Below are 27,663 nucleotides of genomic sequence, written 5' to 3' on the forward strand. Positions count from 1 at the left end.
AAGCTAACGCCAATTAGATGTCGGGCTTTCTTCACAAACACCCTAACTTGTGCACGTTTTTCCTCCGTAGCTTTCTCTTCATTATCACCGAATAGTAATTTATGGTATAGTAATAGGAAATTCGAAAATGGCGGCCACGATGTCATCGTTGCACGGTTGCCTGATAGGATTGCTAAGAATGTTCGCGAGATCTTTTTCTCCTATTTTATCGCACGTGGAGGACGGTGTGTCACGGTTATCGTACGTTTCGTTGGCAGTAGCGCAGATTGCCTCCATTGTAAGGCACGTGTAAGTGACGTATCAGATAACGAACTATAGATTGTTGGAGTGGCGGAGGCGCGTGCGAGCCTTGTGATTATAGACGCCCTTATATGTTAGGCGATTTTTTTTCTTTCTTTTTGTTTTTGTTTTATTTTCTGAATTTTTTTTCTTTTTGTCCGCGGGTAGACTGATACGACGGACTGTGACTATCCCTAAAACTCTTTCTCGTTTATTATTATTAATTTTTTGTTAGATATGAATTGATACCGTTATATACCTCCGCGGAGTGGGCTCTCTTTCCTGCATCTTTAATTCTGCAATTATACTTTTTGAGTTGAGGGATGTGAAAGTGCGAAAATGAACTGCTGCAAAATTAGCGTCCCTATATACATACTTGGTGTGCAACGTCTGTGTGAATTCTTGCACTCGCCCTGCGCACCAAACATTATCGCCTATATATCTTGAAATGTATTCGCGGATGTTGAGTCACTGCAGTGCGCTACTGTGAAATAAGACGCTCGGACACAAAGCAAGGACGTAGACGACGCTGGACTTGGCGCTTGTCCAGTGTCGATCATATTCGTCCATTCTTGGTGTGCGGGTGTCTTATTCCACAATAGCGCGCTGCAATCACTCAACACGTACGACAAACTAGCCTCAACCTTAGCTTTTGTACATTATTCCCCGAGGAATCCTGACTCGAGACATCGACATTCTGAGCCCCTCTTTTTTTCTATTTCTTTCCTTGCGCGTGATTCTGTGAATTTGTTAATTGTTAAGCATCCGAACGCTGAACATCTCCGGCGCATAAAAAATAGCAAGATGAGCACTTTTCACAGTATAAGTGCTGCTGTCGTTCTGGTGATCGAATGATTCGAGACGCCTCTAATATTTCATGATGAAAACGGATGCACTGCCGCGTGCATGCTTTCGCGACATTGCTGGCTCGAATGGCTGCTCGACAGTGCTGGCTCGAATGGCTGCTCTCTGTCCTGTGGTGACGAAATCTTCGAAAGTTCGCGTGCGCTGTATAATAACGCCAAAATTGGGGGCCCCGAATCAATTGCGTTCACCTGAGTTTCTGCAACTTGCACCTTAAGCGCTCTACTCGGGTGTTTGTGGCATTCCGTGACAGTGATGGCGGGGGGGGGGGGGGGGGGGGGGGGTCAGCAGGTACAGACGCGAGCACAAGAAAAAGAAACCCAGATTGACGTCAGAGATCCTAGGGGTCTCTGAAATGCACATAACGTTAAAGCCCCTATATATAAAAAGTAGCGTCACGCTTTGAAGAATGCCGCCGCCTCCTCGCACACCCTGTCCGAGGCCGACGCCGCGTCGGTATTGGCCTAATGGCATCACGTGGACCGTCGAGCCCCCGGGCGCTGGCTGCGTTTGTTTACGATCATGATCCATCGCCATTTTCGCCCGAGAAGCGTCTACCGCGACTGGCGAGGAGCACGACGATAGCGGCGAACACAGTCGGCGATCGTCGAATCTGATCAGCGGCGAAAGATAAACAAGTGCACGTGTTTCAAGCGGTGTAGGCGGCGCAACGGTCGAAAAAGGAGCGCGAAAGAGAGGAGAAACGAGGAGGAGGGAAGGCGGAGGAGGAGAGTGTCGCTACTTTTTATATATAGGGGCTTTACGTAACGTTACGCCCACACCAGCGTTTTCGCACTCCGCCTCAATATCAAAATGATGCCGCAGAGGCCAAGACCCTGTGTTCACCAGCACAACGCTATACTGAGCCAGCCACCGCGGCTGCTAAATGCTGTAAGGCCATTTCGCTGTTTGCAAAAAGAGACCGTGTTAAGCTTCCGGTTTTCCTCGCCCAAATATAGAGTGGGCAAGAACGGTAATGGCGAGTCGGAGCAGTGTGGCAGAACAGACGCCCGCAGATTTTCGATGGCTTTCCTATGCAGCTAATCACAAATTTACAAACCAGGTTGCATTACTATAATACAGAAAATTATGAATATCTGTGCTTGAGGCGCAATCCTCATTTCTTTTTATTTGAAAACGTAGTTTCGTGCCTCTCGTACGTTGAGCCAACTTGAAAACACTTTTTTTTTCGTTTCTTTTTTTTTTCTTAGCATATATAGATAGTAGATAAAACACGGGACCGTAAGTTTCTTGAGGTCGTGGGCTCACTGCTGCTTAGGCGCGTGCAACACCGTGTATAATCCAAGGAGGTTTCTTGGTATAATCCTTTCAGTCCCGGTGTTCCCATATGCAGACACAGCTCACTTTTGATTGTTGCGACTAGGGACTACTGAACAAAAATGTTGAACATAGCGCTGAATGTATAAACGTAGCCATCTGCTAACCAAAAAATGTCGCAGTTTCGCCCGAAAGGCGAAGCATCAATTGCGATAGCAAATTAGTAGAGAGCTATTCGGAGTAGTGATAGTAGTTTTATCGGCTGCATAAACTTGGACACATTCGCTTACTAACTGAATTAACAAGCGTGGTGTCAGCGCGCACAAGCAAACATGAATAGCTCACACTGAATGACCGCAGACAACGACTGTCAAAACGCTGGCAGCAAGCGCAGCCGCCGCAGCGGGCGAAGGTTCGCGCGGTCTATCGCTTCAACGAAAACTGAGCAGCGAAAAAAAAAAATTCAGAGCCCTTCACTACTGTGAAGATGGAATACCGCGAAGCTCTGGCTATGGTGGGTCTGCTGTAGTGAATATTGCTATAGTGAATTTATATATTATCATTATTGACTATATTGAGCGTCTTCGGCACGTTCGTCGAAGAGAAAGGACACCGACGTCTTGTCTTCGCCCGGTGCGATGGCCAAGTAGTCAGTCCCTTGGTTATAGACTAGCGTATGAGCCACAGCGTTCATAGCCGCGGCACACTGCACAGCATCGTCAGTATCCTGACGTCAGGATCCTGGAAGATGTGGTTAAACATGCGTCCGTTCCATAGCGAGTCCAAAGGGCAACCGCTCATAACAGCGCGATCTCTACGTCACGAGACAAAGGGACACAACGATTGGTGGGACATGCCGCCGCTGACTATCGCGGCACTTGTGAAAGAGGCATCGGTGGGGGCGAGGGGTATAACAGTGGGCCATCCATCATCCGTTTTGACCCCTGTGCTAAGGCTCAGCTATAGCAAGAAACCGCCACGCACATGGAGCCAAACCGCGAGGCACATGGAGCCGAAAGACGTTGTTCTACTTCCAGTTTATCTATCTACTTCCGTTGCTGGGCGCGATCTCCTGGAACCTATAGCCTTAAACAGCGTTGCTGTCAAACAATGAACTGAGTCGCTTTATTATGAAGAGTAAGGCAAAACAATGGCAGCTTAAAAAGTGCACCAGATTTGACGAGAAGTTCGTTGTGTTGCTCAGTATGACTGGCTCTCAATTGCGAGGTGTTGCTTCTTGCATCGGACGAATACCGGGCGTATCTACTTGTAACAAGTATTGCAGTTATTTTCATGGTATAACGGATAATTTATATATAAGAGTCCGTGCTCAATAATTTTTTAATGAGAATGACTGAACTGATGTGATATTCATGCTAGAGGTTCAAAATAAGAACACTCAGTCGTTTCTTAAATAAAGTTGTGTTACATGTAATTATAGCCATAAAGATTCGCCTCTCACCAGAGGCTGCTGCTGCGATAGTAGCGTTTCGTAGAGCACGCGCCTCCAAGGCCCTTGCGTTTCAGTAACTTGACGAGGCAGTAGTGCTGCTGACATTTATAGTTTTCAGTATATCAATCCGTTCAAACCATATCCTTCATATCCGCGACACACTTCACCAGCCGTTGTCATTGTTTGAACGCGTGTACATTGTTTGAACGCTTTAGAGCGACAGTTTTAAAGTGTCTATACCACCACGCTACATCTATGCATCTACCATTTGTCATTAACCGCATCATGGACTACAGTATACCATCGGTTGGCGCTCTTTGGCCCTTGCTCCATAAAACCCCCATGTATCACCACCGCCACCATCGTCATCATCATCAACACTTGGTCATAATTCGCGACTAAACGCGATAAACGAGCCATTTGTGCACTCGCGCGAGAATCGTTTGCTCGAAGTTGTGCGCGTGCTCGAGGCGCATGCATGCCGGATTCACGTGGCGAGCGAACCGGCCAGAATGCGATACACGCGACCGACGGCTGGCGGAAAACAACATGCGCGCGTGTTTGCATTCGTCGAACTGGCGCATTGCCACGTCGCTCTATTTATTTGTTTATTTATTTTTTGGCGTTCGCCTCTTCCAGCCGTTGTGACGATTGATCCCCCTAGGGCCTTGTGGTCGAACAGGTTAAGCAAGACGTATACGCGTTTTCATTTTCTTTTTTTTTCTTTCTTTTTTTGCGCTGAACACATGGTCGTGAAGAAACTTTTGTTGCAACCATGACTGCTGTCCAAACAGTTCCGGTGTGAGGGACCGGGTTTACGAACGCTTCGCCGAAGTCACAAAGCAAGCGAGCTAATATCAAATTTAGTGAAAATTGGGGGGAACTTTATGGGGCCACTGTTCTCGAGAAGTAAAACGTGCGTGGATGAAGTACTGCCATTGTAAAATATTTATTAGCAAGTGCTCGAGAGCGCTATATGCCGGCTAGGCTTTATTTAAAGTATCAGGTTTAATTACAACCCGCCGTGGTTGCTCAGTGGCTATGGTGTTGGGCTGCTGAGTACGACGTCGCGGGATCGAATCCCGGCCACGGCGGCCGCATTTCGATGGGGACGAAATGCGAAAAACACCCGTGTACTTAGATTTAGGTGCACGTTAAAGAACCCCAGGTGGTCCAAATTTCCGGAGTCCCCCACTACGGCGTGCCTCATAATCAGAACTGGTTTTGGCACGTAAAACCCCATAATTTAATTCAATTTTTAGGTTTAATTACAAGCAACTGAAATTATTGTAGCAGCTGCTTGTGAGAAACAGCATCGCTCGAAATTGGGGCGTGTTTCGGTAAGGTCGCACGAGTCTGCTGTCTATCCGTGACCGGCAGTGCAAAAAGACACGTAAAAGACAGGAAAGGAAAAGGTCACGTGCGCTTAATGAAAACTGAAGTTTTTGTTCACAGAAAAGGCTTTAAAAATCTCGCTTTGAAGCATGAGTCCAGGATAGCCATCTCTTTGCTTACAACCGATAGCGACGGTTGGCTTATGCAGCTGCTGTTTTGTGGAGATGATATATGCTTGTACTATCTCGTGCAACGACTCATGCTTCACCGCGAGATAAACAATTGCTGAGCCATGGTCAGCACGCAGGAGCCTAGCTGCTACGCGTGAGCAAAAAGTATACGTGTGCTTTTTGTTAGTTCTATTGGGTACGCATATATACGTAAGTTTTTTTTTTCTGCGAATAAAAACTTCAGTTGTTAGTAATCGCATGTCTGTCGTCTTCCTTTTCTTTATGTAAGTGTATCTTTTTGCACTACCGATCATGAACGTATCCCAACCTACCCTGTATTTTTTCTTGCTGCTGTCTATTATTTGTTTATCCATTTGTCTACTCATTTACTTTATTTACCACATTGCATATTATGTAAATTGTTTCCTTCATCCTAGTCTATCCTCTCTCACTATCCCTTTCTAATTGTCTAATAAACGTATAGACGCTGATCGGCGTTACAGTGCAGGGTCCTGTGTTTGCGGTCACGCCGATGCCCGGCTCCTGTATAGCCTCGCGGCTCGCACTTGGGCTTAAAATCGCATAAACTGCAGGAGCTTTAGTGAAGCGCTCATTTTGATACTGGCTGGAAGCCATCAACGCGTGCAATGAAATTGAATCATGTACACACCGCGGCCTTCATAATTTCATGCTATAGGACTCTCCCTATACAGGTGCTTGCCCAGACTGTATAATAAGTACCCTAATAAATATTCATTACTTGGCGTGATTATATGTGTATATTCTTGTGGTGCCGTATATAGGACGCTCTATTTATTCCAGACCCGGGGTATTGAAAAATTACCACTGAAACGGCTGAAGTGTATATTCTCTTTACCACCTGCCATTATTTATGTATTATGTACGCCCGCTGACCCCCAGCGCAGTATAGGAAAGCAGTGAGGCTTCTATCGAGGTTGATTATACACCTTAATCACATATATTGAAGCGTTCCCGTACCGGGCGTTCTGAAAATCGAGCGGAACAGTATATACGCCAGCGCCCCCATATAAGCGCACGGCATAACGGTTCATCGTATCAAAGTGCATCCCGCTTAGCCGGCCAATATAATAGACCAGGCCGCATTGCTCTGCATGCGTGCGTTTCGTGCCGCATGCGCCGCGATGATGACGATTTCCGCGTGTTTACCTTATAACGACTGTTCGAAATATTTCGAATGCTTACCGAAATCGTTCTTTGCAATCGACTACCGACTCCAGTGATTTTTATATTCGGTTACGGTCGTATATTCGGCGTTTGTACGATTCCTGCTACGTGCCGGCGATTAAAAAAGAAATAAAGGTCGATGCGTATCATGCATATTCGCTGGACGCTTCAAGTCGGTGCCATCTGGGAACATGTCGGAATTTTCCTCTTCTAGTTAATTTACAAGCTGCCCAGTTCAATGAACTTCCAGATAGCTTTGCGTGTATCCAATGAAATAAAGCTTTACCGCCTTCCGTCTTTATGTTGCTTTTTGTACTTGTGGAAGGAAAACATACTAGGGGTTCGATTCGATGTACGAGCGCCCCCCCCCCCCCTTTTTTTTTCATTTTTGTTTTCGAATATTCGTATTGAATATGATAAAGAATTTCGCCGTCGGATGAACCTATACTACATAACGATACTACCGAACGAAATAAGCACCTCTGTCGCTTGTCGCACAGCAGTCGTAGGTTACGTCAATATACCGCTGAGCTTGTCTTGTGTCATGCAGGGTGCTTCACTTAACTTGGGCCGAACATTAAAAATATGGCAATGCTATGTAGCTGGACAGAACCAAGGTCGCCTAGAGATACCCAGATTACTTCTTATTCCGCCCGATTACATAATTAGTCTTAAATTAATTAATTAGCTTCTGAAATATTTAATTAGCCGTAAAGTGTCAGTGAGAACACTGTAGAGCAACATGAAAAATTTCCGCCTCCATTCCACCCCGTGAAAGTGGATGTACAGCAAAGCTCTTGCCGACACAAGCGCCGCCACCACAAGGCGGCGCACCGTCGAAATCAATGTAGCATCCACGACCTCGTTCGTTCCCTTTCCGTTGGTGCTTCGACGCCGCGGTGCACGTTCGCGGTGTCCATACGCTTGTGCGTAACCCGGGTTCCCGAAGTGAACGTCACTATAATTTTTTTAGCATTGTTGCCCATGTGGCGATTATGGTCACAGCACACTGTGCGCGACCGACGCAACGGACAGAGCGCCCACTCATCCAAGGACAGACACATCGTGTGCACACGCTCGTCACGCGCGCACGCAGGTGTGCTGGAGTGCAGCATATACGTATATCCTCGTTCTAGTAGACCCCCTCCGCCTGGCGCAAGTGCGTCGTTGAACTAATTCGATTTCCCAAAGTAAAGTGCGTCACAAAATTTGTAAAGTACGACTTACACACAACCTGCAGACGTGATAGCGTCGGATTGTAATATGACCATACGAGAAAACATAATTCTGTTACGCGGAAACTCATAACTACACAAGCTCTGGAGACGAAAATTTTTCTTTGTCAACGCGACGGTGACACTCACGGGCGCAGAAATGAAAAAGAAATAAAGGTCGATGCATATAATGCATAAGCACTGGGCGCTTCAAGTTGGCGCCAGCTGGGAATATGTCGGAATATTCCTCTTCTAGTTAACATGCAAGCTGCCCAGTTCAGTGAACTTCCAAATAGCTTTGCGTGTATCCAATGAAATAAAATTTTACTGCCTTCCGTCTTTACGTTGTTTTTTGTACTTGTGGAGGGAAGACATACTAGGTGTTCGCTTCGATGTAGGAGCCCCCCCCCCCCCCCCATTTCCCTCTTATGTTTATATTTTCTTCGAATATTCGTATTGGATATGACACAAGAATTTCGCCATTCGGAATAACCTATATAATAAGGAATCGGATAATACTATCGTTCGATACTCCAAAACGAAACATGCGCAGCGCTGTCGCTTGTCGCACATCGATCGCAGGTTGCGTCAATAAACCGCTGAACTTGTCGGGTGACATGTGTGATAGAATTTGTAACTGTTGGTTAGTGCTCATCCCTTGTCAGTCTTGGTGCTTTTTTGCCATGTTCAATCGCTCCTTGGATTCGGTGCTTCTAGTAAGCAGCGGATCCCGTACCAGGCCCTATAGCTATGGATCTTGCTGGCAGGCAGGCAGGGATGGCTTAGGTCCGCTGCGAAGAAGATCGATGCGCCATTTACGCACGGCTGTTGCACGACTGTGCGCGTGACTGTGCGGGCCAGCAGTGAGATGGTCATCGTATCTGGCCTGAAAGCACGTTTTTTTTTTTCGTTTTTTTTTTTCTTCTTATTTTGTTGGCGTCGTCGTTTTCTGGGTCGGCTCCGTCCATCACTCTCCGCGGACAGACACGCACAGCTGGTTTTCGTTCTCATAACAAAGCACTGCGCGAGGGTCATGTTGACGTCGTCTGTGAATCAGCGTCGTTCTGCATTCGCAGCAGCTTTCTCTCGTTTTTTCCTCGATTTTACTTTATAAAAGCTTCTTATTATTTTTCGAGTTCAGGTGTTCCGCGGTTTACATGTATGTAAACCAAGGAACCGTATCGGAGACCATGATCTGTACCAGACTCTGGTCTGTCCAGTTTGTGAGCCATTTATGCAGTCAGCGCGGATATGTGGCATGGGTAGCCTTCGGCGATTGGTGAGCGTGGCTCGGCGTCGCATAGCAGGTAATGTTCAAAACATGGCAGCCATGACGTCATTTCTGGGTCTTGCATGTACGCAAAAGCATGACCTTCGAGAGCACCTGCCCTTGCTACGAGGAATATCCATCGCAGGCGCGTGCGATGTGGACACCCCATATTGTTCTTGACGATGTTTCAAGGACCTGTGCCTATATATACGCCGAAAATAGGTCGCAATTTTTTTTTTCTTTGTGGTTCAGACTGAACTTTTCTATAGATGTGGCTGTCACTTGCGTCGAACTGTCACTTTGTCGTAATACGCGAAGAAAAAAAAAGTATTGAAGAGCTCAATCACTACTTTCAGTCGGGTGTATAGAGTTTCGTACGGTTACCTATGCAGCGCTGCGGCGCTGCTGCATGGTTTGGGAGTGCAGGCAAGTGGAGCAAGCTTCGGATTGTTTACTTTCTCACAAGGCCTCGAAGGCTCGTTTGTCGACCAATGTCCCGCCTCTCACAATGGGTCAGTCTCTACCAAAGCAGCGTGTAAGATGCTGTACTTGCACTATTTATTATGTGAGAATTTGTTATTTCGATGTAGTCCTCGCGCTTTAATGTGTAGGAGAATGTGAACAGCGTCACCGTCGGGTCACTTGATGTGGCATATAGACGAGAAGGTCTCGTTGTGGACCGGGCGTGTTACCAAACGTTAATGCAATATGTACAGCGGGGGAGCTAGCTGATGCCGTTCATGGAGATTTAAAGGAGCCTTTACTTACGCAGTCATATATATATATATATATATATATATATATATATATATATATATATATATATATACGTTAAATTCGGCGTAGACGTCCGCCGAATTCGCCGTACTTGTGCTAAGCCGGTTGGGCCACCGGTACTCGTATATGTAATCCTATTGAGACTGCGCGCTTCGCGGTCAAGCCAACATGCAAGTTCGAATAGGTCGATGATAATGAAGAACGGCGACAATATCGATGTTTTGCACTCGCTTAGGAAATGCAAACGCGCAATCTTCTATTCCTGACTCATCCTCTATACTCGATCACCATCGTCATTGTATTGTTCCGACGTCGGGATTGGGCTCAATTCTCCCTAGATTTGGGATGAATCCCTTACAAAGAGCTATGCATTCCGTAGCTTTACTATATAGATAGGTATGTGGCCCCTGTTGCATGGATTATGGCATGGGAGGCAGGAAATAACAAAAATACTCTACAACGAAATGAAATGTACACACAAGTGGACTAGCGTGTATTTCCATGCACAGAAATCCTAAAAGTGAAATAAATTTAAGCACGTATTTACAGTACCCAGAACTAAAAAAAAAAGAAAAAAAAAAACAGACGCTTCCAAAAATACAAGCCGGGAAGCATGAGTCACGAACAGGAAAACTACGTAGTACTAGAACGTAAACACAGACAACAATTAATGATTTTTTTAAAAAGTGCATCGATAAATTTTATCAGCTCTTATTCTCATGGCGTAAGTTTCTTGAGCCATTCGCTGTCATTATCTCATCATATGTCTAAGGCCTTCATTTTTCGACAGCTCCATTGCTCCGTATGATCCCTGTTTTTATACGGCGAAAACCGTTAAAAGTACAAAGCCGGTTGCTGTGCCCGTTCTTTCTGTTACGCCGATGATACGGCCGTCGCCATCAGGCTGCCTTCTCACCCTCGCCACACAACGAAAAAAAGAAGAAAAAAGAAAAAAAAAGACGTTACCTACCGCTGCCACTTGGATTCAAACTCGTGTTCCTGCGGTAATGTTCATTTGGAAGATGTGCAAGCTAACGACTCCGCGATACTTTGGGGCTTGGTAACTTGTCCGGGATCTTGCGCCCCACATAAAACTCTAAGATCGGTGGCGTCTGCGCGTGCATCTCGGAGCCCACAACAAGCAATGCTGTAGCGGACGAGGACGACGTCATGTGCGTCGCAGAGTTGTTGTTCTCGAGAAGATAGCGGTGTACGCTGTGAGAGCCTGCAAATGCTGTCGCGCAGTAAATAACCACATCTCATTATGTGAGGATGACGTCAAGTTAGGGTTGAAGACGCCCTCGTGAGGACGAGGCTATACGACGGGGTGCACGTGGGTGGTCATTGAAAAGGGGCTCCCTTCGAACCGCGGTTCCCGGAAATATATAGCACCGCTATCGCGAATGTTTGAATATTTCAGAATACGGATAACGCAGTGAATGGTTTGTGGGCAGTATTGCGCAGTCACGCAAACATTGGCGCGCCAACTGTATGATATCGGGAGTCCGCGGACGGCTGCACCCGGCAGTGCGCGTATATTGTGGCACACTTTGCTGTGCGAGTTAGTACATTCGCGTACGTACGGACAGGGTGCCAAACGCGCGTACACTAGCACGCAGGCAAACTGTCAACCGCGGGCATGCGTCCTTAGATCGTACGTGGAGGGGTCGAACGATGCTCACGTGATGCTTTGTGTCGGCGCCTGATGTTTACACTGTTGAATTGTGGGAGAGAACGAGGAGACCATGTTTTGCTTCAAGACAGAAAATAACGATAACGTTCTGGCTATACTTTAGACCTTTTCGATAAATATATAGCGCATGTCTTCAAACGCATAACACGCGGTTCGTGTGCAAATTGCGATTTCAGCGGGGATGACATCCGAAATGTGTAAATAAGGCGCAGACGCCAAAATTTGTTTATCTCTTGGGTTGCTATGTGCATACACGGCAGCCCACGTCGTAAGGAAGACCATGGCGCGTGAGAAGACATACGTCTATATCGCTTTCCTTCTCCCGTTCTAGTGGATGATTTGTTTATTGTTTTTATTTATTTATTTAGTGCTGGGAACCGTTAAGACCCCATGCGTGCATCAACACTTATTGAACATAACGTTGATATCTTCGCGCAAGAAATAAGTAGAAAACGGACCATAGAGTACAGGCGAAGGAAAATGCGCAAAAATGCATGTAGCTGAGCAAAGTGTATATTTGAAGTGTATATTTGACCATGATGATGTATGAGATTTTGTAACGCAAGGGCCAATGATGGCCCAGGAGCATCAAGAAATGGTACGATGTAGTCGATGGTGCGGTCAGTAACAAAGGGTGTTTGTGACATGGCTGTGTAGTGGCCTAAAAATATTCGCCGTAAACGGCGTAAAATGCGCTAGATATGTATTAAAACTATGGCGATGACATGTGTAAAGTGTGCTATGAGTATAAAAGGTAAGCTATGACCGAAGCGAGGAAGCGAGCTGCTAAGTAGAATACATCACTAAGCCTGTTGGTATGCGCCTTGTAAGTCTGAATATGATGCACTCAGCAGAACCACAGCAAAGACACAGGGACAAACGCTCCATGCGCCTCTGTTCACCTTGACCACGCCAGGTTCTTTCTCTTTAAAGAAGTACTGACATATGACATTTTTGTTGTTGTTGTTGATGACGATGTTTCGTTATATAAAGTCCAAATGCTGTAAACGCTTACAGAAAATACTGGTTTAAAAACTGGTTCGTTATCCGTGAGGTGGATGCGTCATGGTGTCATAACACAGTGGCTGGTCCATTTCCTGGGATTACTGGGGCTGCTACTCACGAACGCAGCCATAAGAAACGCGTACAGCGCTCTCGTTTATTTTATGAGCGACACCATCATACTTAGCCGTTTATTGCTACACGACGCCAGAAAAGTTTATCTCTGTGTCACGACGTTACCATAATGTCAATGACGCCCTGCAGGTTCGAAATTTCGAGACAACTTTGCTATCAAATTAGAATATCTTATGAATGTTTCCTAACCTTCATAATTGCTAAGTGTGGTCCTTTCGTGTAGGGGGAAAAATGTGGTACAGTTTCTACAACTGCCTAAAATACGGGTCATTACTCCTTCAAAGGAGCAGTGATATGACATTTCCGACTTTTTATGTTTGCTTTAAATGAAAGACCTCGACCTCGTAACCGTAGAAAAATATACTGGCAAGTTTCAGAACGCATGAAGTAACTCGCTATAGTACAACATTTCTACGAACCCGTTTAAGGCTTTGTTTGCAGAAAGTGGTTTACAAAAGGTGGTTTACAAAAGATGATTTACAAAAGATGATTTACAAAATGTGGCTTGCAGAAGGTGTCGTGGCGTCATGGTGCAGAAGGTGGTGACGGGGAAGCAGGACATCGCGATGTTTTCGCACTCGCTCTGGTTCTCTCGGTCGTCTGTCGTGCTGCTACATCCAGCCGCGCAATGAGTAGCAGCATGCTGTACTCATTGAAATTAGTAGTGTGCGCAGTAAATGCACCGTAACGCTTAAAAGCGCTATGATGCATTTCGTATGTTATATGTGGATCCTGCCAGAAACTGCACGCCGTTATTTGCGATGTAAATACGAGTTACAATATCCAGTGCGTCCTTCCACCGTAGACATTGTGCAACTGCGCTCCCGCCGTTCACGGTCCTGTCGAGGACGCGCGCAGGGTTCGAAGAACGTGCGCCGCATGCTTGCCAGTGCGCCAGCACCGATGCGCCCTCGGGCGCAGATAGGGGCGCGGGGTTCACGCGACCTAACTTTCTGGCGAATGGAGCGTATCTAGCGGTTGGTACGCACGCAGCACACTTGAATGACCTTGCCGCTGTAATGTGTTGACCAGTGACCCTTCAGTGTCTATGGTGCTATATGAGGGGGCAACGAAGCCTTTGAGCACCATGGCATGTCTTGTGTGGTGTAGGCAGCCTGCCAATATGACTCTTCTGTCGCATATATGTGTATCGGTCCATGGTGTATAGACCCTTTTCACGGTGACGCGTCCATTGCTTGCCTCGGCTGCCTCCGTGTTTACAATGGATTGCATGACGGCCCTGTGCGGCTCAGCAAACCTCTGTTTGCAGACGTTCGCAGAGAAACGTGTGCAGATTGCTGCACACATTTTCCCTCTAGCACTCAACATTTTGCAACAGTATTGGAACACAGTGCGTTAGCGAGCAGCCAGTCGTGTTTCCGACAGCTGATCGCACAGACACTGAAGTTTGAACAGAAACGGCAATGGTTTCGTATTCGGGCGCTTTCGCTGAGGTAACGCGCAGCGCGCCGCCGAAAGCGCCATCTCGTTGCTCTATAACAAACTGCTCCGCCAAAAGGGTCAATAGACGGATTTCGTAGTACGCTAAGTAGAGCCCTGAAAATGTATTGTCCTAAAATTCGTGGAGATATGTGCATTGCTGCAGGAGGTGTTTACACCCGCTCGACCGCTCTCATCTGTACCCGTCGTCCACCCACCCAATAATAAGTTTCTAACTTCAAATTGTTGCGACGTCTGCCTAATCTGAGGAATCAGGTTCCGAATTCTCAAGTTATTTCGTGCTTAACGACAATACGTCAGTATTGCATCAACGAATTACACTACAATGAACGAAAGAATATAGTTTGTCATGAGCTCAAAGCTTATCGCGTCCCACCACAAAGTAATCCTCCTTCCCTCGAATTAACTCGGCTTGAAATGAGTTGACTTCGTTGGGTCGAACATCCGTTCGTGTAAACCCTAGCTCGGCGTGTCGTCGAGAGAGCCCGCTGGGCCGCATGCACCTGCGAGTCCGCCGTCGCGTGTTGGCAAGGTCATCCTATATAACGCGCCTCTATTGCCGTGCGAAAGACGCGGCTAAAGTAAGGAGGAAGTCGGAAGGGTCACTCTCCAAGCTCCAGCGGTTGCTTCAGGGTGTGAAAGTGTTAGTTCCGGGACATGCTGCACCCAGGATGGCACACGGCACCGCTGGCATGGCGTTCGCGATTTGGATCCTGCTGCCGAAGGACGAAAACCGCCTGTCGCGCAAACGGTACAGGCGTTAATGAAGGACGGGTGGTGGAAGCCACTCCCGGTCGGTCGTCTTCCTCCTGAAAAAAGAGAGAGAGAGAGAGAGAGAGAGAAGAAAGGAAGAAAAAGAAAACACGCTCTAACGCGCCAAGCAGTTGTAATTGATTTGCGCGATATAGAGCGAAGTAAAACGCCGTAAGGCATATCACACAGCTCTGTTGCGCATTACCGCGATTCGTGGTTATCTATACGCACATCTCCGTCGAGCCGCTTGCGCATGCTGTCGGCAATTTCACGAGCTTACCTGACGCACATCTGAGATAAAGCTTTTCGTCGGGCTGCCTTGACTGCATATGACTGTCCTCCTATCGCATAAAGAATCCAGGCGGCAGGAGAACTCCCCCGTACGTGAGGCCATTCAATCTTCCCCACCCTTCGCCCTCAGCAACCACTCCTCCCACAGAAGTTACGGATGCAGACGCAGAGCGGATCTAGCCGTTGCGTTTCTCCATATGCATTTCTGCATATATATATATATATAGGTTGCATGATCGTGTAGTTAACAGCAGCACTCTTTCGTGGGACGCAGTGTAGAACACGGGGACACAGAGTGCTGCTTTAGAATGTATAGTCAAGCAATGACTATAGTGGCTATGCACGCTGACAGGTGGCATCGGCGACTGCATTGTGAGCTTTCGACATCTTTATCGATGAATCACGTTGAGGCATCGTACTCTCCAATTTCGCGCGTTGTGCGAAGCCTGTCGAACACGTGTTCTACTTAGCGTTTTTTACGTATTTTTTTTTTTTTTTTCATTTTATTCCTCTCATAATATACGCTTTAGTCCTGTGTGAAGTCTCGCAATCTGTTAGCGCGTATTGGACAGATGCAAGTCGAGATGCGAATCGATAGCTCGCGTTCTCCTAATGTGTTTGTCCTATGGCTGACCCGTTGATTGACAGTGTCCGTGCCATAATGGCTCTAATATTACCTAACGTTTCGCTCTTCGATGTACCATTCACCACTTAATAGCTGCTAACTATACCGAATTTTTCGTGATGTTTACAAATTTGGGCTGGTTCTACGATTTTACGAGTGTAGCGTGAAGTTTTACGAAAAATTTTGTTCACGAAAAAACGCTTAACTCGCCAGTTTGCGACCATACCCTGAGGTGTTTTGGTGGTGGAAGAACACCAGAGGGGTACTTCCACCACCAAAACACCTCCAAGGGTATGTCGTGCTATCCACCCCCGCTACTCCTTTCGTACGTGGTGTCGTGTCCACGGGAATTTTCCAAATTTTAAGTTCACAGGTTGGCAGATATGTCATATGGTTGGTTCGTAGCATTTAGTGTGCCGGAGACATGTTGGTCGCATTGCAGCGTGCACCTAGAACGCGCGTGCGGCGGTTAGGGGCGTCGTCTTCGGGTTTGTGCTTGCATCACTGGCCTCCTTATACGCTTGTCGTCATCGTCGTCGGCACACGCTTTTCTTGGCCTTTTGCTCGTCCATCCATCACACCCCACTGTGGTTTAGATTGACGGGCTTGTGGAGGAGGGGGAGGTGAGAGCTTCGTCTTCAACGGGGGCCTCCCTTATATGCTCGGCGCATGTGCAGTGCACTTGTTGGCAGCCTCTTTGCCCGTAAGTGTAGTCTGCTGTGAGTGGCCCTGTTCTTGGCACCTTTTCTTCGAAGCCACTTGTTTGGTTCGTACATTTTACTCCGCGCAACCTTGAACTAAAGTTTTGTGCCTCGGAAATCTTCCTGATGTGTGCCTATACCTTTCTACGACGCGTTTTACATGTTATATAATTATGCACTATACACGCAGAGTATATGGGGCTTCTGTTGTGTGCCTTAATTAATTTGAACGCTGCTCGTGCGTCTGCATCTTTCAGGCTCTTTAAATTCTCCCGTGTTTTTGTTTTTTTGTTTTTTGTTTTTTTTTTTTTTGTTTTTTTTTTTTTTTTTAAGTCTGCAGAACTGCTGCTTCCCCATTGTTTGCAGATACCAGCTACACGACCAAGTAATTAATCAGCTTGACCAGTCTGTTCACGCAATGTGCGAAAGTCTAGATATAAGTCTAAGCTTTCTCTTCTTGCCAGCTAAAAAGTTTAACACAGTAAAAATACCTTACATTTTTGACCTACGGTCGAACGAGTGTAATTTGCACCGAAGCTTGGAGACTGGCTTTTTAACCGCTGCGCAGGGTATATCGTTTAACTTATGCGAAGCTTTAAAACGAACGAGTTAGGCACCGAAGATGGATCAGTCGAGCGGCTACAGTTTTTGTTTCTGGGAGGCGCCTAAATACAGATTAGTCAAGGTCAGTCGTGCGAATGTTTGAGTACTCTTTGGGGTACGAAATTACTAAATATAAAGTATTTAACAATTCTGTACGTACTCACTTGGCAAAACGCCGACTAGCACTCGGTATCCGCTTCCACCGGCGCCCAGCAAATGGAGCCACCGAGGTATCCCCGGGTCTCATTCATTAAAGTTTATTGTCATCGGGATTGCCAGCCGGAACCCGACGGGGAAACACATGCCCTGAGCTTGACACTGCTCGGCTTAGTGGAAGCCAGCGCCTCCTTTCGACTGGGGTATATTCTGTTTTGTGGAATGCTGCCAACTTCTTTATGTTGAGGTAAGTGCTCGTCCTACGTTGTGAAATGTTTTACATCCTTTGGTGCTTATCTTGTCCTCAAACAATAATCTTCTACCTTGCGTTCATATTCCTTCTTTTTATCCTGCGCTCGGTAATTTCCTGCCAAGAACGAGCTGTCAAGCATGCGGTTCGTGATTTTCAGGTACTGGGCGTGCAGCATTAATGAAAGGAAAGGCAGCTAGGCAAGATATATGACGATTATTGATTAGGGACGCGATAAACCTCGAAGGGTGCAAACTTTTCTTAACAGTGCACATTTAAACCTGGTCGTGAGAGTCGTTGTACTTTCCGATTTAGTACGTTCAGTTTGGCAATTCCCAGGTAGAGTGCATAAACTCCAGGGGAGTACGAGAGCACTTGAAAACGGAGTCAAGCTTGAGACAAGCATTGACTCTTTCAAAAAGTACTTGCAGGTACTCCCTTTGTTTTTAGTAATCGCGGCTGCGCTTCACTAACACTCGGCTGCGATTCTTGCGATGAATGGTTGCTTGAAGAATACCTCTTTTGGCCCAGTGCCTCTGAGGAGACCGTCAATATGTCTTTTTTGCGAAACGAAACATTAGAAATAGCCTAAGTGAGTTAATTAAGCGCAGACTGGTCCAGCCAAGGAGCGACGTTGCCTCATTCGGCGCACTTGAGGAGAAGCTTCGAGCCGAGGGGGTTTGATGTTACGCTACTTATTGTCATACCATTTAAACTGCCTGTCTTAGCCTGTGTACTTTTGCTAGCAAGCTGCTTGTATTGTATATATATATATATATATATATATATATATATATATATATATATATATATATATCAAGATAGGTGTATTGTATTTGTATACCTCTAACCAGAGCCTATCAAGCGATCGCATTTGAGTCTTATGATTGTCCGCGACATTTCGTTTAAACTTAAATTGCTATTTTCTGCTGTATTCCTGGTTTTTATATTGAGGTACATTTGTGTTTCATTGTTATATTGTGTTGCTATATACTTGGCGCCTCACATCGTAACTTTTGTTGCTGTGCATCTTTTTCTTTCTTTCTTTCTTGCTTTTTTTTTTGTAATGTTACCACTGGCAAGCAATATTTTAGCTCTGCGTTTATCTTTGCCATCCGTCTGTGCCAAGTTAGAGGGACCACGAGCCTCGTCAAGCCGTTTTGTGGCTTTTAGTCTACGGCTGTCAATATCTGTATTCTTCGGATTGCGATGTTGGAATAAAGCGATTTGATTTGGATCTAGCGGGATAAACGACGCCACGCGGACGATGAGTTTCCGGCATCAGTTTCCAAGACGACGACAGTGTATCGTGGGCTCCACGCAGTGCATGCATGATCTCATTTCGATGAAGGCCAGCGGAATTACTGTATGGCCGATATATTTCTAAGGAGGGCTCAGTATTTTCGGTTATTAGCGCAATTGCGTTGCAGTCATTCAGTTGAGCTTTCTTCCGCGCAGCCTAAAGTTAGGGGAGGGTCATGAGGTACTGCGGTATAGTGCGGCCTCGTTTTCGCTAACGCTCTGGTTCTATATAGCTGCACGTATGGATCGTCAAAAAGCGTTCGTTGGCTGGGCTCCCACGCGCGCAGTTGTGAACGGTCCTTGGCCCCTCTGGCTAGAACGCTTCCCTTGAGTCACTTCCGCTCCCACGTTGTCGCAGTATACGACACGCGGCCCGAGCGCCGTGTCACTGCGACCGCTGTCACCGGACGTTCCTCGTTGCTCGTTTGCGTGTTCATGGGCAGATTAAAACTGGTTAGGTTTCGAGGCCACGTAGAAGTAAGGTGAGTGCGAAGCTCCTACGTCGCACATTTAAAAAAGAGGTTTTTAGCTCGAGCCCGTCTTGGATTTGCGGAATTAGAACGCATATGTGGAACGTACAAATGTTTTCATCAGCCAGCCACTTGACCACTCTGAGGGAAAGTTGGGTTGTTAGGGAAGTCAAGTTCCCGTGAAATCTGTGTAAATACTTTGCGATATATAAGTACTGTGAATACCTCATGAATTTTACAGGTATTTTATAAGAATGTGTCAAAATTGCCTCATTGCAACAGAATTAAAGCAGCACGTTTATGACTCTAACTCCGCACCAAAAGCATATCGCAATTCAATCGAGTGCAGCTGATATACGGAGAGCGGGTGTAACTTGCGTCTTTCAGTGAGGTAAATCAGAGTTTGGCCTGGAGTGTGTAAGGCAGGCTTTATGGGAAACTATTAAGTGGATCGCTAATGCTATGCAGCAGTGGTGAGCAGTGGTGGTGCTTGCTTTTTATGCAGAGAAGGCGGTTTTATGGCTGCCTTCCTGAGCGGCACGTGCCGTTGGAATGTGTTGCGTTATAGACTGATGCGAAATCTTTCGGTTTGCTTTAGCGCTGCAAGAGAGTCTAATTAATAAGACAAAGGTGTGCGAGTCCCATAGAACAGCTAAATATAGTAACAGCACATAAGACAGGGCAAACACAAGATAACGGCTAATTGCTGCACCTTCCGTGAACGTTTGGTCCGTCCCTTCATTTTGTCTAGTACCCATGCGGTGTGACACTATTTAGCTATAACACGTAGCTACCAGTCTAAGTTAACAAAGGGAACACTTGTCCTGGACAGGCGGACTGCCCCTTGGTGGTTCAGTTTTCATTCATTGATACGTACCTGCTGAACTTACCCTTGTGTGGCTGCAACGTCCAGTACATCAAACGTGAACGACATGCCCACTCACCGAGTGTAGTTGAAACTGTGCTGACAAGCTAGAGTACTTGGACTCAGGTGGAAAGGTCGTTTAGGAATGAATTCTTCGTGAGAATAGGGTACACGCATAAAGACGCGTTACTTGAGTTGCTCGCTACCGCTGTGTCTCATTGCCCAGTGAGTACTACTTCAAATCCTTCGAATGAGATGATTGTATTGTATACATCTACGCCCATTGTATCTCGATACAGTCGTGTTGCACGGCGGCCGCGTTCATTTGCGCATCTAGCACTCAATAAATGGTGTGAAAGAAAGCGAATTATGTCCAACTCTCTTATGCGCGAGCGCGACGCAAGCGAGTCGATCCAGAAATCGGGTAGAAAGTGAGACACCGCGACCCGTTCGCGATTACAGCGCGTGGTGCTTCGTTCCTTCAGCGGTACGCCGACTCGACTGGACTGCGCGTTGGCGCGGCTTGTCATGTGGGTTGGGATAAGCTAACCCAATCCATGCACGTATAGGCTATAGCCGATTTGATTGACCCACAGAGCTCCGACACGATGCTCTGTCAAGCTTTTACGAGCAGTGTCGACCCGCTTTTGTCGAGCTTATGCAAGCGTGTTGATATAGTGTCGCGGCTTTGAAGCACTAATGACAAAACTGTGTGTCATGGCAAGAGTGTTTGCAAAGCATGACAAAACTGTGTGTCATGACAAGTCGGTACGGTTACTGTTTATTCACTGGCTTTGGCTGCTTGTTTCCCATGCCACCCAGCAACCGCGGGCGTGCACGCTGGCAATGTGGGCTTCTGGCGACCGAACCTTCTTTCGGCCACTCGAAACTCTTCCGGTGCGAAGTGTTTACCGTCGTGACGGGGACAAAGGAGCTGCAAACATTGCCGTGCACTTCGTATTATCGTGTCTTTTGTGGTCACCGCGGGCGCCTGTTCAACCTCGCTTCCGCGTCAGCATCGCGCGGGCAGTATCACCTGTATACTCGCTACCATTGCAAACATTTGTGCGTGCACACTTGAAGGGCCGCAGTATTCTCGGGACTGTTCCGAGCTACACGACTGCGCAGTGCGTGGTGTTCTGCATTGGCCCGGTTGGGGTCTGTCTTTGGTTGGCCTAACGCGCGCTCTGCGCCCTGCTCTCGTCACAGACTCCGCACCGATTGTTTTCTACTTAGAGGCCTCATCACCGCCGTCATGTTGATTTAAGTCCATTGCCGAATAAGTGCTTCCGCCAAAAACGAGAGAGACTAAAAAAACAAGGAAATGGAAGGAAATTATCCTGGTTCGCGGTCCTGCGCGCTGCAGGGGGTACAGAAAGAAGACAGGAGTGCAAGAAAACAGCTTACGCTCTCAGTGAAAGACAAATATCTCGAATTAACCCCCGTTCAGCATCAGCCGAAGCCGTCCTAGGCCTCCGCGCATTTCCTAACGTCGTCACGTTAATCATCCGTCGACGTCGACTGCGTTCTTCTTCCCCTTCGCACGCATTCACTAGCCTTGATAGACCGTTGGTTATCTCAATCTCTGGGTATGCCACCGGAGAGAAAGGACCACCAGCAGAGTAACCCTTTGTGACTCTGCCCTTGTACAGCCACCTGCATATGTATCTCGAAGCCTATGCACACTGCATGCCCTTCGTAACAGTCTGCGCTCCATTTTTCTCCAGAGACGTCTACGGCGTCGTCCTCTCGCGCTGCAACGTTGCCGTACCAACTCGGCCAACTGTCGATGCTATCTACTGAGGAGACAAGCTGTAACAGGCGACGCAGCTTTGAGCACTCGAATTCGGCTGGAACTACAGCAGAAAAAAGCCTGCGGCCGGGTCACTCAGCAGCGTCGCGAATGCGCATGTTGAGACAGGTGAAATTGGGCGCTCAGTATTTGTTCAGTCATATTGACCTTCCTCCAGATGTTTGGAGACGGATTGAACCGGTGCTGCTATACGGCTCCATATTTGATGGCCCTCTTTAAACATTGACGCCATGAAATCACCCATGGGTGATTTTTGCAGCTTTTTATTTCCCTTACCGGGAGCATCTTCTTCGAGCCCCGGCAACATTCAAGCGCCGCGCTTTGTAGTTATAGAGGACCCAGGCGGGAGCACCTGGGTATTGAGTGCAACCACAGTCGTAGGCGCCGTGTGTTTGTACTCGTTGCATTGCCTTCCTCGAGTGTTTATAGCGAGTTTTTAGTGTCGTTGCTGGTGGTCCTCACAAAGAAAAACAAGGGATGGTGACCAATGTCAACTTGAAAAAGCACACACATAAGCGCTTGTACGTGTGTGTCGCTAGTGTGCGTCTCGTCTGCTGTCCGGGTTTTTTTTTTTTTTTTTTTTTTAGTTTCTGCGCTAAACACTAGAAAACGTGTGAATGGCGCTACAGAGAACGCTCTGAAAGAGCCAGGCCAGCTCGTTCTGTTTACTGAATTTGGGCAATCTGAATAAAGGTTGAGAGGACCGTAAACATAACCGATTACATTTGACTAATGGATCAATTACTTTCGTGGGGCGTGTAATTGGTCCGTGTAATGAATTACATTTTTTTCGATTAAGTAACTAATTGGGCCTTTGTCAAAGTTAATCATGAAACATAGTGATACTTCATGATTAATTGCGACACAGCTGCAATGTTATGGAATTTGTAGTACCGTCTTAAATCTAGTTAAAATGAATTTAGCAGACCCATATATCAGTGTGTGTGTAAATAAATACTAGATTATCCTTTTTACAACACGTGTAAGGCGGCATATAAGACCACTACTGTTTAACGTGTTTATTAATCACATGTAAGGATTGACCCTCTTGTTGATTACATTATCTACGCGGATGGCACAAGTTTTTCCGGATCGAATATTGATAATTTTGTTGATACGGCTAACATTACAGTAAGGAATATATACGCTTGGAAGCGGAATTTTTATATCCTCGGCAAGTTGATTGTTCCAAAACAAAAGCTGTTCTCTTGCGCGGTAATTCCCGTTTCTGTAAAATTACTTGTCCTAAACTAAATTGTGATTTCTTCCTCCGTAACGACTTTAGGCCTTATTTTCGGTGAATGTATGAAATGGGGCCACCATGCCGATACTACATAGCAAACTGTGTAAATATTTAGGGGTGTTAAAGAATTGTCTGTGTATTTTACCACTTTCTTAGGAGTTTCTATTGTGTAACGCACTTTTTCGTTCTCACTTGCGTTATTCACATTTAACTTGGGGTAACAGAAGCGAGCAGTTAATGTATAATTTGCTTCTCCTGCAAGAAAGAAGAAAAGTAGGAAGAAAATTATTAATGTTCTTCGTTCGACTGCCGCTCGGCATTGCGATTCTCATGGCTCTCAATTCCTCGTAAAATTTAAATTATTGAAAGTTAACCTTCTATCGTGAAAAATGGCACTGATATTTGCAGTGTAGCTAGCTTAAAACACAATTATTCTCCTCGCTCTAGTCGACACTCTGAACATTATAGTATATTCCGGGGCCGCGCACTGACTACGGATTTTAAATGTTAACCTATTGCCTGCCGAAAACGCTCAATACGTTCAGACTTACTAATAAAAGTCCACGTACATTATGTAGTGACTTTTTACAAAACGTTCTGTTATTGAATCGCTTGATTTATTAATGGTTTCTGATAATTACTGAAAAAGAAAATGCCATCCAACTGTTTTGCAGTCTTGTACAATGTGCATCTCGCAAAGCGCGCATATATGTGTCACCTTAGAGTTGTCGTAAACCTCGGAATCTGGGGTTGGTCAAACTGTTGTGCATGCAGATTTTGTCCCCATCTCTGTCACTTATGTACAGCTAGGTACACAAATCGGGTTAATGAATTTAGCCCTTATCAATTAATATACAGCGACTTTAACCCTTTCAGAGTCCACATTGTCCCATTGATTGCAAACTTGCTTTCACCACATTTCTTGTACCTTCAGAATCGTAGAAAGTGTGCAGCGGCAGAAAAAAAAATTAGAATTTTCATTTCGTTAAGTTTACAGTTTACAGAATGTGGACTCCACGCGAAAGCTCACTACAGGAACATCAAATATGAGTACATCAGCTATTTCTTGTTTTGAAAAGCTTGAAAAGCACTGATCCAGCCGCTTGAAAAGTATGCCTGGTACATGACATTGTGAAAAACTATGAAAGAAGTGAACCTGCCGCATGCAACATGCTGACACTGAGTAAAAACACCCAACCGCGTCTACCTTCCCACTCATTTTGCTAAAACGTTCTGCACATGTTATTCAAAATTCCAGCACAATTCCAATCATAAGTGTTTCAAGATGTATGCGCCACGTTTTAAATATCAATACTTTCATCAGTGATATTGCTGTTGATGCACTATCTTGATGACACAATTGTGTACACAGCGTCTGAAAGGGTTAATAAGAACGAAACTGCTGGCAGCTTCTTTTGCGGTAGTAACTGTGATTTTCCAATATTTAAATCAGTTTTTGGGAGCTTGTACTTCCCTACGAAGCACGTTTACTCTGCCTGTGCACATTCGGAGTAGGTGCACTCCATTTAGGGGTATACTACAACTACATAAAACTGTACAAGCAGTTACTCCCGCAGAATAATTTTCCGGCACTCCCTTTCTCAGATTACTGCCGCCGCCGGCGTACAAACAACCTACGCTAGTCCGGACCTCAATTTTGAAGGCGCACGAGCGATCGTCAGGTTTTCGGAAATTTGTGCAGCCTCTATGCGGAAGTGGGAGACGTGTTTACTTGTCAGCGTTGCTCTTTGAAAGCGCTGTCGCCGTGCCGTCAGCCGTCGACAAATGGCGACGGCTTGTGTCGTCAGCTGGCCAGCACCTGTTCTGTTCTTTTGTTCTGTTTTTTTTTTTTTTTTTCTTCCGCTTCAATGGGCGGAAGACATGCAGGATACCCGCATCGCCGTCAAGAATACCGTTTCGCGGTTCCCCGGCCAACGCTTCTCCCGCCGTATAGGAAAGGTGCGCAAATGTTGATGACATCTCGTACGGCGGAATAGAACGCTTGTCGCATCTGGTGGAGTGTTCTGCGTGTTAGTCCCGCAGAGCTAAAGACCCGGATGAGAGAAAGTGAAAAAGCACAGCCAGGCGTGACGTCTGCAGCTGCGCAGTGCATGTAAAGTTGATGGGAATTTATAGAATCGCGGCGTAGCGATATAAATGCGTTGCATGGGCGCGCGCTGACATTGTTTCCTGCGAGCTTTGCACACGACACGCATGTAACGAGGGTTAACTGGAATCGACCCACTTTTCCGCTACGCCCACCCGTTTGCCTTAGGGCTAGATATTGTACGAACCGCTGCAAGTGCTTCGCCTCCTCGACGTGGTCGATACTGTGCAAGGAAAAGGCTGCTACTATCTCGCTTTTCCCAACCTCTTGACCTGGCCAAGATTGTCGTTATGTGCAACGTGTCTCGCAGAAGCACCTTGCGCAATCTGAAAGATCGGAGAGTCTTTGAACGGGCATTCGATTATATCGCAGCGCTCTACGGTACACGCGCTCTTGATTTAGAAATACTCCATCTATGGAAGGTCTCGTAGATGCTGGAACGTGTGTACGCGGTGACACTTGTGGTGTCTCACACTAGAGTGCTTTGTCTCGAAGAGGGATTGTTCTTAAAGCTGTATGTCATATAGTTCCGTTATGTGCTCCGCAATAAGCCGCGTCCGGATAAAAGAGCATTCGCGGTGTCGACGCCATGCATCTATACCCCTGCGGGACTCTTTATCGGGGTGGTGTGTCCGACCCCCGTTCCATCCCTTGTTGTTCGAGGAATACGTCCTTGCAACGAACTTTGAATGCGCATTATCGATTGGTATCTACGTATGCGTGCTTCTTTTTATTTCAGCGATGCACTTTCCATGGCAGCCAACTAGGCACTATTGTCACTGAGTTGACGATATCTTCGTGGCCGTCTTCAAAATAGGCGCGTGACATGTCAGGCTATTTCGAGCTGAAATATTTCCACTTAAAGTTGTACCTGTTTTAGGGGTGCTCATAAACGGCGCTCCACTGCTGCATCCTGCGCGGTATAGTTTGTCTAAAGAACTCAACGTTATTTGTTGCTGGACGCAACGCCCTGGAAAACGAGAAATATACATTGGGGGCACGTTAAAGATCCCCTGGTGGTCAAAATAATCCGGAGTCCCCCACTACGGCGTGCCTCATAATCAAATCGTGGTTTTGGCGCGTAAGACCCCAGAATCCAATCCAATCCAATCCAACAAGACCACGACGTCTGACGACATCTTCAAACTTTTTTGTGGTTCATCACTTCAGCAAGGTATATAACGGGATCCGCATATGCATTACCGACGTGCATGTCGGACAGTGAAAGCAAGGACGGAATAGTACTGGTGACTGGCGTTTTGTTGCCGCTGTTATGCTGAGTTATATACGCACAACTCGATTTGTGCGTATATAATTAACTAGGGGTGCGCGAATAGTGATTTTTGAGACCGAATCGAGTACGAATCGAATAGTGCCGGAAGTGAATCGAATCGATTATCGAATACTTTTTGAATAATGAATAGCCGTTATCACAATATAAAACGATGTTCACATCCCAGCATTCTTAAAGTTTGCACGTTTCTGTCATTACATAGTAAGTTATGAAGCGTTATTAAAAGCATAAATGGAGCATTAGGTTCAAACAAGTAGGTTCTCTGCATGAACAGGGATCTTCAAAGAGGGGGAATGAGTGCTGTACAGCCTGTAAAGTATGGCTACCTAAGTGTCGATATCCTGCTCCACTACGCAAGGTCTCAGGTTTTATGTCTATACTATGCCCGCTGCCAGCATGGGGTGAAAATTTACCGTACTTTTGCTTCCATTTTATGTTTACTTGGGCGCAGTTGACATAGTGAAATATTGTAAAAGTATTGGGGAAATATTCGCATTTATGAATATAGGACACTATTCGATTCGTTATTCGAAAGTTTTGAATATTCGCACGCCCATATAATTAACTCAAAGTGTGTTACAGATACGGAAAATCGCATTGAAAATGTTGACTACTAGTTAATGGAAGCATCTGCAGTGGAGTAAATACGTAATTCATTTCACTATAGTAGCTGTTCTGACGGGCTGTTTCGCTGTCTCGCTGATGGGTGATAGTTACCGCTTATTCGGCCGCACAAATATCTTCAACAAGACCATGTTAGTTAGTGGTCAAAATACATCACGTAGATCTTGTATATTGTCTCGTCTATATGGTTGAATTTCGTCTATATGGTAGCAACGAATCTTAGAAAGCACCAGTAAAACAAAAGAGTCTTCGCAGTAGAAGGGTGGGAAAGGGGAAGTTTATTGCCCGAAGGACAGTAACAACGCGTCTATACTGGCCGTTCGAATCAGTCCAGAAGAGCCAGATCACGAGCGAGCCGCTTGCGCTGAGCACGCTAGTCGCCGTCCTCTTCCTCTAATATTTAACAGCACCTCATGTTTCTTATGTACC

General features: G+C 46.2%; 1 protein-coding gene across 9 annotated transcripts in view; it reads left to right on the top strand.

Annotated features, from left to right (window-relative positions):
- LOC119456345 (protein Aster-B-like) overlaps positions 1-27,663 on the top strand; it is a 166,148-nt gene that overhangs the window by 24,121 nt on the left and 114,364 nt on the right. The window contains exon 1 of one of the 9 annotated variants that reach the window (XM_049669778.1): positions 8,997-9,106. The exons of 7 other annotated variants lie outside the window; for them this stretch is intronic. The gene's annotated coding sequence lies outside the window, so the exon portion shown is untranslated. Of the gene's footprint in view, positions 1-8,996; positions 9,107-27,663 lie in introns of those variants that run through there. One more of the 9 variants, XM_049669777.1, reaches the window with a different exon arrangement.

This window comes from Dermacentor silvarum, chromosome 6 (assembly GCF_013339745.2).
Source record: "Dermacentor silvarum isolate Dsil-2018 chromosome 6, BIME_Dsil_1.4, whole genome shotgun sequence".
In the NCBI taxonomy this organism is placed as follows: Eukaryota; Metazoa; Arthropoda; class Arachnida; order Ixodida; family Ixodidae; genus Dermacentor; species Dermacentor silvarum.